This window comes from Rhinoderma darwinii, chromosome 1, assembly GCF_050947455.1.
Source record: "Rhinoderma darwinii isolate aRhiDar2 chromosome 1, aRhiDar2.hap1, whole genome shotgun sequence".
Lineage (NCBI taxonomy): Eukaryota > Metazoa > Chordata > Amphibia > Anura > Rhinodermatidae > Rhinoderma > Rhinoderma darwinii.
In genome coordinates, this window is record NC_134687.1 from 301,114,655 (window position 1) to 301,126,791 (window position 12,137).

Consider the following 12,137-nt stretch of genomic DNA (forward strand, 5'->3'; position numbering starts at 1 on the left):
CCCCCCAAAAGTGACCCCATTTGGGAAACTACACCCCTCGAGGAATTTATCTAGGGGTGTAGCAAGCATTTTGACAGGCCAGTTTTTTTGCAAAAATTTTTGGAACTAGGCCATGAAAATGAAAATTAAATTTTTTCAAATAAAATGTAGGTTTAGCTAATTTTTTTTCATTTCCAAAAGAACTAAAGTAGAAAAAGCACCACAACATTTGTAGAGCAATTTCTCCCGAGTAAAACAATACCCCACATGTGGTAATAAACGGTTATTTGAACACACAGCAGGGCTTAGAATGGAAAGAGTGCCATTTGGCTCTTGGAGCTCAAATTTAGCAGGAATGGTTTGCGGAGGCCATGTCGCATTTGCAAAGCCCCCTATGGGACAAAACAGTGGAAACACCCAACAAGTGACCCCATTTTGGAAACTATACCCCTCGAGGAATTTATCTAGGGGTGTAGCAAGCATTTTGACCGGCCAGTTTTTTTGCAAAAATTTTTGGAACTAGGCCATGAAAATGAAAATCTACATTTTTTTCAAATAAAATGTAGGTTTAGCTAATTTTTTTTCATTTCCACAAGGACTAAAGGAGAAAAAGCACCATAAAATTTGTAAAGAAATTTCTCCCGAGTAAAACAATACCCCACATGTGGTAATAAACGGTTATTTGACCACACGGCAGGGCTTAGAAGGGAAAGAGCGCCATTTGGCTCTTGGAGCTCAAATTTAGCAGGAATGATTTGCGGAGGCCATGTCACATTAGCAAAGCCCCTAAGGTGACAAAACAGTGGAAACCCCCAACAAGTGACCCCATTTTGGAAACTATACCCCTTGAGGAAATTATCTAGGGGTATAGTGAGCATTTTGACCCCACAGGTTTTTTGCAGAAATTTTTGGAATTAGGCTGTGAAAATGAAAATCTACATTTTTTCAAATAAAATGTAGGTTTAGCTAATTTTTTTTCATTTCCACAAGGACTGAAGGAGAAAAAGCACTATAAAATTTGTAAAGAAATTTCTCCCGAGTAAAACAATACCCCACATGTAGTAATAAACGGCTGTTTGGAGACACGGCGAGGCTGAGAAGGGAAAGAGCGCCATTTGGCTTTTGGAACTCAAATTTAGCAGAAATGGTTTGCGGAGGCCATGTCACATTTGCAAAGCTCCTGAGGGGACAAAACAGTGGAAACCCCCAACAAGTGACCCCATTTTGGAAACTACACCCTATGAGGAAATTATCTAGGAGTACAGTGAGCAGTTTGACCCCACAGGTGTTTTACAGAACTTATTGGAAGTAGGCCGTAAAAATGAAATTCTACATTTTTTCAAATAAAATGTAGGTTTAGGTATTTTTTTTTCATTTCCACAAGGACTGAAGGAGAAAAAGCACCACAAAATTAGTAAAGCAACTTCTCCCGAGTAAAACAATACCCCACATGTGGTCATAAACGGCTGTTTGGACACACGGTAGGGCTCAGAATGGAACTAGCACCATTTGGATTTTGGATAGTGTCTGGGCGCCATGTCACATTTGCTGAGCCCCTGTAGTACTAGTACAGTGGAAACACCCCAAAAGTGACTCCATTTGGGAAACTGCACCCCCTGAGGAATCATCTAGGGGTATAGTGAAAATTTTGATCCCAAAGGTTTTTTGCTGAATTAATTAGAATTAAGCTATGAAAATGAAAAATATTTTTTTTTTCCAACAAGATGTAGTTTTAGATCAACATTTTTCATTTTTACAAGGAATAGAGAAGAAAAAGCCCCCCAACATTTGTAAAGTAATTTCTCCCGAGTACGGTAACACCCCATATGTGGTTATAATCAGCTGTTGACATATATGGGAGCATTCAGAAGAAAAGGAGCGGTATTTATCTTTTGGAGCGTAGATTTTGCTGGAATGGTTTGCGGACGCCATGTTGCATTTGCAAAACCACTGATGTACCAAACAAAAGTGACCCCGTTTTAGAAACTACACCCCTAAAGGCATTTATCAAGGGGTGTAGTGAGAATTTAGACTCCACAGGTGTTTTTCAGAAATGAATACGCAGTGGATTGTGCAAAGTGAAAATTGCAATTTTTCCACTGATCTGCCCATTCACCGCACAAGATGTTGTGCCCCTAGAGAATCTTACCCCATAAATTGTTAAGCGGGTTCTCCCGGGTATGGTAATGCCTTACTTGTGGACATAAATTGCTGTTTGGGCACACTGTAGGGCTAAGAAGGAATAGACCGCCATTTTGAGCATGGATTTTGCTTGGTAACAGTTCTGTTTGGGGTTTTGCTGGTATTTCAGTTTATAATGTGGTGGCATATGTAAACTGTGTGGAGTACATCAGGGTATATGTAATCTGTGCGGAGTACATCAGGGTATATGTAATCTGTGCGGAGTACATCAGGGTATATGTAATCTGTGCGGAGTATATCAGGGGTATATGTAATCTGTGCGGAGTACATCAGGGTATATGTAATCTGTGCGGAGTATATCAGGGGTATATGTAATCTGTGCGGAGTATATCAGGGTATATGTAATCTGTGCGGAGTATATCAGGGTATATGTAATCTGTGCGGAGTATATCAGGGTATATGTAATCTGTGCGGAGTATATCAGGGTATATGTAAGCTGTGCGGAGTATATCAGGGGTATATGTAATCTGTGCGGAGTACATCAGGGTATATGTAAGCTGTGCGGAGTATATCAGGGTATATGTAAGCTGTGCGGAGTACATCAGGGTATATGTAAGCTGTGCGGAGTATATCAGAATATATGTAATCTGTGCGGAGTACATCAGGGTATATGTAAGCTGTGCGGAGTATATCAGGGTATATGTAATCTGTGCGGAGTACATCAGGGTATATGTAAGCTGTGCGGAGTACATCAGGGTGTATGTAATATGTGCGGAGTATATCAGGGCATAATAAGAGGGTATAATAATGGGGTAAATAATACAATTATCCATAGATGTGTGTTACGATGTGAAGCGATCCGTTATGCACAGGCCGGTGTCACACTGATAAATGGTTTTCTTTCTTATCCCCCTTCTGTAACGCTCTGCACCTTTTGGGGACTTTTTCTCCTTCGTAGTTTGGGAAATATTACTGGGAAAGTTTTGCGCTGGTATAATACGGGCACCCTCGCTTCCAGCGGATGTGCTATGTCCCTTCCCTTTCCTAGTTCCTAAATCCTGGGGCCCTGAAACTGAAGGAATGTTCCCCTCCGGCCTGCGCATTGAGATGTTTTTTCATCACCGCATTACTAGTGCCGTAACTTTTTTGTTTTTCAGTTGATTGGGCGGTGTGCGGGCTTGTTTTTTGCGAGACGGGCTGTAGATTTTATTGGTATCATTTTAGAACACATACGACTTTTTGATCACTTTTTATTTCATTTTTTGGTAAAGGAAATTACCAAAAACAAGCAATTCTGGAATCGTTTTTTATTGTTTTTTTTATCGGCATCTACAGTGCGCCCTAAATTACATGTTAGCTTTATTCTGCGGGTCGATACGATTACGGCGATACCAAATTTATATAGTTTTTTTATGTATTGCGGCTTTTGCACAATAAAATCACTTTTTATAAAATCATTTGTTTTCTGTGTCGACATATTCTAAGACCCATAACTTTTTTATTTTTCCGTGCACTAAACGGTGTCGGGGATTATTTTTTGCGGGACGGATTGTAGTTTTTATTAGTACTATTTTGGAGTAAATGTGACTTTTTGATCACTTTTTATAGCATTTTTTGGAAGGAGACGTGACCTAAAAACAAAGATTCTGGCGTTTTTTTTCATGTTTTTTTTTTACAGCGTTCACCGTGCAGGATAAATTACATAATAGTTTTGTAGTTTGGGTCGTTACGGACGCGGCGATACCAAATATGTATAGTTTTTTTAATTTTTACGGTTTTTCCCATAATAAAAGACTTACTATGGGAAAAAAGTCAGTTTAGCTTTATTTTTATTTGAAATGTGTGTGTTTTTATTGTTTTACCACATTTTTATTTACTTTTTTTTACTTTTCTGACTTGTCCCACTAGGGGACATGAGGGCCTGATGCCCCGATCGCTACTCTAATACACTGCACTGCATACGTAGTGCAGTGTATTAGCGCTGTCAGTTATTCACTGACAGCAAGCCTATGAGGACACGCCGAAGGCGGGTCCTCATGGGCTCCCGTACATGGCAGACTCGGACGCCATTTTCTGGCGTCCGATTGCCACAGCAACCCAGCGATTGCATCACTGGGTTGCCGATCGGGTGAAAACCTATCAGATGCTGCGCTCTATTGAGCGCAGCATCTGAGGGGTTAATCTGCCGGATCGGAGAGTAGCTCCGGTCCTGGCAGTTACAGGAGGGTGCCAGCTGTATAATACAGCTGTCACCCCGCGGTGATGGTGCCGGCTCTGCTCCTGAGCCCGCACAATCACTGCGCCGTACATGTACGGCGCTTTGCGGGAAGCACCTCCCGACAGCGCCGTACATGTACGGCGCATGTCGGGAAGGGGTTAAGTATAAGATAGTTAAGGAAAACGTTCTCCCTTCTTTTGGAGAAGTCTCTGGTTTGGCTGATATGAGCTAATTTGCATCCTTATTAAAAGAAAAGTCAAAGAAACTGCGTTTATTCTATTAAATCTGTATTTTTATCAGATTCAATAGCGCGCTTTATGGCTTTACGCAAAGAAGATGCCGATATGTATTCAGCCGTAGTACGTCCAGCTGTGGACTATAGTCCCTATGAGACCTCTTTGGCTTGCTCCTGAAAGGTCTCTGTAAGCTGCAGTTTAAAACAGCTAAAAAAAGAAATGGCCTTAAACTGAAGAGTAGGAGCCATATCTGATGAGAAGCAAAGTGGACAGGTGTCATGATCACAGTCATCAGGCAGCGGCTGCCGACAAGCTGGGCAGAGTCTGTGCTTAGAATTTATTTTCCTTTTCGGTGAGCTGGACATCTGCATAAAGAACAAGAACATATTAGCACCGAAGAGCAAGAAACACCAGCAATACAGGGACCCCAAACAAAGAAGTACCACTAGACACAGAGGGTTCTTTTGACTGGCAGATCGAACGCAGCTAAAACTAGAAGTGCACTTTAAATACCCGCCCCTGGAACATGCGAGGCTAAAAAACACGGATGCAAACGCAGAAGCAAAGCACGGATGCCACAGACCGACATGAATCAATGTGCACATGCAGGCTCTAAGCCTAGAATGGAAAGAGACCGTGCATGTGCAACAGATCCAGGCGGGTATTGCACAGGCGTTAGGATGACCAATAGAGAAACTTTGTAAAAGATGCAGATACAGTGGGAATAACATACCGCAATAGCAGCTACACATCCAATGCCAAGATCCATAACCACTAGAACATCGGGGTTGCTCATCAGGCAGTTTGAGGGAAAATATATACGTATATAACCGTAGTTCCTCCACTCTATAGGGACAAAAAGCACATCTTTATACAGGGAGGGAAGAACAGTAACCAGGAAAACTGAGGGACACGTTCATCCTATGTATACAGAGTCCTGGGTTACACAAAAAAAAGGTGCCCAACAGGCACCTCTTTCATTCTTGCCATCAATTCTTTCTGCTAAAACCAGCTCCTGAAGGAGGTAGACTTCCACAAATTTACTGCTCTAACAGTAAGGGTATGTGCACACGCAGTGTTTTCAACCGGTTTTCGGTCCGTAAACATCCCGAAAAACGGCTGAAAAATCAGAAGCAGAACGCCTCCAAACATCTGCCCATTGATTTCAATGGGAAAAACGGCGTTCTGTTCCGACGGGCCGTTTTTTTAGGCGGCCGTTTTTGAAAACGACCGCATACAAAAAACGCAGAGAAAAAGAAGTTCATGTCACTTCTTCAGACGTTTTTCATAGACTCTATAGAAAAACAGCTCCAAAAACGGCCGTAAAAAACGTTGCGAAAATCGCGAGTGGCTTAAAAAACGTCTAAAAATCAGGAGCGGTTTTTGAGGGTGTGTGCACATAACCTTAGGGTATGTTCACATGCTGTGTTTTCAGGCATATTTCGGGCATAAACGCCCCGAAAAAATGGTAGCTAAACGTCTACAAACATCTTCCCATTGAATCCAATGAAAAAAAAACAGCGCGTAAAAAAACGCCCTGTAAAAAAAAAAAAAAAAAAAAAAAAAAAAAAAAGAAGAAGAGCATGTCACTTCTTGAGCCATTTTTGGAGCAGTTTTTCATTGTGTCAAGAAAAACGTCTAGAAAAAGAAACATCAAAAGAAAGTTTTCAGCTTCAAAAACTTAAACTGAAAATCGCGGTTTTCTCTCAAAGCAGCTCCTTAATTTTCAGCCGTTTGAGTTTGCGTGTGAACATAGCCTAAGGAATGCTTCTTGCCTCCAGAGATTAAACCTTTTTTTTCTCCAAGCAGAGTTTCCCCTATTGTCTTTTGATGGGATTTTACATGGAACAGCTTTCACCATATGTTTTGCATAGGACATTTTATATAATAGCCGTCTCACAAATCTCCCCATAAACACACGATTCGATTTATTTCCATAGAATTAGGAGAGAAGTGACTTCCAGGTAGCGGGTGTTATCCCCAGGAAACAACCCACTTAACCTTATCCTTGTTTCCCCCTACAGCAGACATCAGAGGATATATTTAGGTTACCCCAGTGAACATTAGATAATTGTTAGCATATCCTGACAAAGTAATGAACACTTGACAGCTTAAAATCTATGTGCACCTTTGAAACCTTTTACTTTTTGAGATACAGCTGCTCTATATACAGGATACAAAGCAGCTGTATCAGGCGCGGAGATCTGTATCTGTCAGGTCAGCGGGACCGACTGGTTCAGTGACTGGGTCCTGAGTGTCTCAGACATGCAGAATCGAGCTACTACAGATCACATCAAAGTTCATGACTTAGATGTGATCGATAACCGGTGGATACTGCATGTCAGTCATGCAGGACACGCTTACACTGAACCCATCAGTCCCGCAGACTTGACAAGTCTCAGCGCCTGATACAGCTGCTCTGTATACAGGATACAAAGCAGCTGTATCTCAAAAAGTAATAATATTTTGATAAAAAGTTGCATGAAACACTAATCCATGGTTTAATTTTTTTATTTTTAAATTGTTTTTAAAAGGTGTACATAGCCTTTAAAAAAATCTTGATATAACTAAACGCACGCGTAAATATATATGGTTCATAATAAAATCAATTAAATATGAATGGAAGTATTTTTCTAAGCCACAAATAAAACAATAGTCCTTCAATTTATAATTTTACTTCTCTTCAATTACAGTATGTCTTGCTTTTTTTCTGGTGTGCCGAGTGCCTTTGGATCCTCCATTCTTTACAGCTCATCTTACCGGCTGCACGCGGCGAGCCTGCCAGAGTGAAGCTTATTCACGGTCAGCTTGATCTCTCCCCTTTGGTCAAGGTGAATAAACTTGCTCTGGCTGGTAGTCTTCAATATTGTTAATTTCATTATACTTCATACATGTTTTCATCATTAAGCAATGCCCCGATCACTATATGGATCCTTTTAGTATCAATAGGAGCAAGGCTTCAAGTACTTATTATGGGAGTTTAGGAAACAATGTGACACTTCGGAAAGTCAGCACTTTCCACATGCTTTGCCCAAGTCCTTCACCAGACCCAGTTTCAGGAGAACCACTGTTGAAAAAAGCCTATGTGGTTATTCTGCTAGTTTGACAAAAGCCATAGGGGAGTCTCTAGAAATTGAAGTCGAAAACTGTTCTATGGTTCGATAAGTTTAAAATTGAGCATTTTGCAACAAGCCCATTTGCGACAATATCTTTGCCATGAAACAAATCTTTGCATTTCACCAAAATACACCATCCAACCCATACAGTATGCCATGGCACAGTGAGGATAGCACCATGGTGTGAGGATACTTCTCTGCAGCATGTCCTGGAAGACTTGCAAAAAAAAGGGGGTAAAGTAAATTCAGCAAAAAATAACTAAAATTTGGGAGAATACAAGAAGCAAAACAAGCATGAAGTTAGAGCCGCATAAGAACAGTAAAATGTTCACGTTGAGTCAAGACTTCAATGTGGAAAATGCAATGTCCAAATGTACAACTGTTGGGTCCGTTTACACGTTGCGTAAATACTGTGTATTTTCGGCAACGGAATTCGCTGCAGAAAAGCCGCAGCAGAATACAGTAGTAGCAAAGTAGATGAGATAAAACAAATTTCATCCCCATGCTGCGTAAATACAGAGCAGAAAAAACGCTCAGAAATTGACCTGCAGTGTGGAATTTCATTCCCTAGCATGTCAAATGTATTTGCGAAACCGCTGCATATTTGTGGCGGGTTTTCCCCATTGAATTCAGTGGGAGGTAAAACCCACAACAAATAGCAGTTGTTGCTTTTTCTGGTTCGGAATCGCAGCAATTGCGCCACAAAAAAACGTAACTCAGAAAAACCTTAGGCCCTGTTCACACAGTTCTTTTCAGGCAGAAAAATCTGCCTCAAAATTCCTGAAGGAATTTTGAGGCAGATTTTGACCTGCCTGCACAATCTTTGCTGCATTTTACGGCCGCGGCAATTAAGCGCCCGGGCAAAAAAACGTGAAAATGCTTTCTCTGCCTCCCATTGGTGTCAATGGGAGGTCAGAGATGGAAACGCCCAAAGAAAGGGCATGTCGCTTTTTTTTCCCGCAAGTGTTTTTTTTCCGCTAACGGGAAAAAAAACGCCTCTGCCTCCCATTGAAATCAATGGGAGGTGATTTCGGACGTTTTTTGCCATTGTTTCTGATGCAGTTTCCGCTGCAAAAAAAAACCGGTGTGAACAGGGCCTTATACTTACCCAGGTGTTTCTTCCCCCAGGCCAACCTCTGGGATGAAGTTTCACCCCATGGGACCGCTGCAGCCAATCATAGGCTGCAGCAGTCTCCTGGGATGAAACATCATCCCAGGAGGTTAGCCTGCTAAATGTTGCAGTTATCCGCTGCAGACATTCCGGGCGAAAAACTGCACCACAGTTTGATGCGTTTTTTCACCCGGATAAGCAGTGTAACTTTACACAGCGTATCTACCCAGTGTGAACTCAGCCATTAAGTGAACAGTTACATATACATTCAATTATGGTGTTTAATTCTTGAAACAGACTATTTTCGCTTTCACATTATAATCTTGTTCTGTCCATTAGTGTTTTTTTTTTTTTTAAAAAAAGCCTTATGAAATCCACAGTGATTCAGCTTAATTACAAAATAAAAACACAAAGTGGGTGAGTACTGTATACAAGCATATTCTTTAAAGAGAACATGTCTATTTTAGTAAATACTGGCATTCCCCATGAAACAATTCGGAAACGTAACTATGCGTTTTGCCATTCCTCCTAGAATTTTATGAATAAACGGACAACTGAGCGTTACCATTCCCCTTGTCAAATGGGATCGTCCCTCCACAGTTTTAGTGACTGGACAGTAGGAACGCATCCTAGTTGTACTGTTCCTCCTAGAAATGTATGAATAAATTAACAATGTACAGTTCTAAGAAAAGATTTCCCAGAATGGTTATTTCATGGGGAATATAATTATTTACTAAAACAGACATGTCAGTAGACAGGCCCTTCTTTAATTCAGTATTTTGGAAAATATAGCCACAGCTTTTATAAAACTTGATTATACTTATGACAGATGTCCCTTCAGAAGATCTCCTGCACAGCGGCACTTCCAGCCACCCACTGTGAACGAAACTGCCACATGCCTCAAATTAAGTGAACGGAGATGTCATAGTTCTGTACGCAGCGGGTGCAGAAAGTGTTGCTGCGCAGGGAAGGAAAAAAAATAAAAAATGGAAAAAAATAAAAAAGTCGGAAGAAGCATCTCAAGTTCCTTGTAGTCAGATCCTCACCGATTAGGAAGTGATGGCATAGCCTAGTGATATGCCATCAGTCACTTTAAGCCGGCCATACAAGAGATAGCACTTGTTCAGCCGACAACTATTTCCGCTGACTACACCATGCACATAAAAATGTTCACTCAGCCTCACGGCAACGTTTCATTCCACACTTGTACGATCCGTGATTGTGTCTTGATTTTATGTGTAGTTCTGCAATTTTGATAGTGTCTGTGAGACATCTGTGGTCCCATCTTTTGTGTTGTCTTCACCTATACGGATCTCTGATTGTAGATTGTCATAGCAAATGATACCTACATGTAAGTGGCTGCTAGCATTTACGTTCCTTAAGAAATGTAGAGCATTTCAGACCCATGGAGGAGAGGAAAGTGTTAAATTATAGGGGCTCTGTGATGGGCACATTTTTATGCTCCTGATTTGGGTGACATATTTGAATGGACACTATTGGCAATGCTGCTAGGTGGCTGGTACAATTTTATGGTTGTTCTAGGGCAGGCACAATGGTATGGCCAATTTTGTACTGACAATATTACTATGCCCGCACTCATACATGGCTGAAATGTCTTCATGTACACAGCAGTGGGGAATAGCTGTGCAGAAACCATGTTGCCCTAATGTGGGCACAGCCTGTTGCACTATCGGGAACAATTTAAACAAATAGTTCCGGGTTAAAATAATTGTTGGTTATAAAAATGGTTGGTTGCGTTTAGGGTATAGGATGTGCTTAGTGTAATAGAGTGGGGCATTAATCTTAGACTTTCTGTGGCACATGTTTCCATTGTGTAGTTTATCTAGACCTACGCAGCTTTCAAAGAACAATGGGGTCCCAATCCCTTTTCCATTGTATATTTAGTAAATGCCGCTTCCCCGTACGACAGCTTCATTTTTCTACTATTACAAGACAGGCGGATCTTTAAAAAAATCTCTTGGTTGTGCATGCAATCTAATGTTTTGTTAAATTGGTAGTTCGCTACTAGACGGAGATCTATAACCTTATACCAGCCCAAGCATTGACATATACGTATTCATTCTTTGTTTAGGTTTGCCACCAGATAATCTTATAAGGACATACATTTTATGACCTATACCCATATTGCTTTAGTTATAATCATTTTCGTGAATTGATGCAAAATAAAAGATAAAATAGAGACCGCATGATACACTAAACCTATAAAAGCATTAAAGGAGAAAGTGTCAGCTTAAATACAGTTTAGAATAAACCTGTGATTAAATGGGAGACATACATAAAACATACTTAACACTACCATCATTAAAATAGTAGACTTTAAAAACACCACAGCTTATGTATTCTACCTAATCTTGAAGTGTACCTAACCTTTAGGCCCGATTCAGACGGACGTGAGGTTTTTGCGCACGCAAAACACGCGGCGTTTTGCCTGCGCAAAAGCCACTTGACAGCTCCGTGTGGCAGCAGCATATGATGCGCGGCTGTGCGGTTTTCGCACAGCCGCCATCATTATGACACGCCATTAGGATGTTTGGAAACAGAAAAGCACGTGGTGCTTTTGTTTACATTCATCCTTTTGACAGCTTTTGCGCGAATCACGCTCGTCACACGGAAGTGCTTCCGTGCGGCATGCGTGGTTTTCACGCACCCATTGACTTCAATGGGTGCGTGATGCGCGAAAAACGCCGAGATATTGAACATGTCGCGCTTTTTACGCAGCGGACAAACGCTGCGCAAAAAGCACGGACTGTCTGTACTGCCCCATATACTTCTATTGGTCCAAGCGAGCCGCGTGAAAACCACGCGGCCTGCACGGACGCAATTCACGTTCGTGTGAATCGGCCCTTAAGGTGACTTTTCAGAATAAGCTGTCATATGTGTGTACATGTGAAATATCATGATTTCTGGCCATTATAGGACTTGCATCTTGCATTAATTTTTTTGCAGATTTTCCCTCTTCATGTTCTAATGCTTAGTTTTAGTGGTGAGGGGTTTCTCCAGTAACAGAATCCCCGGCTAGAGCGGCGGCAAAGCTCTGGCTGGGGATTCCGCTCCTAGAGGGTGCCCCAATAGCACTATCTACCCGGTGGGGTGTGTGTGTGGCGCTACCTACAGGGTGGGGTGTGTGGCGCTATCTACATGGGCACAGTGACACTATCAACATGGGCACTATGGCGTTTTCAGGGGGCTTGGACAAAATAAAATAAAAAACCCTTACAAATGAAATCCATTCGGTTTTCTTAATGGCCATGAAAAATGGATGGCAAACGAATGACAAACGGTCATTAAAAAAGGACAGACTGATTGGAAATGGA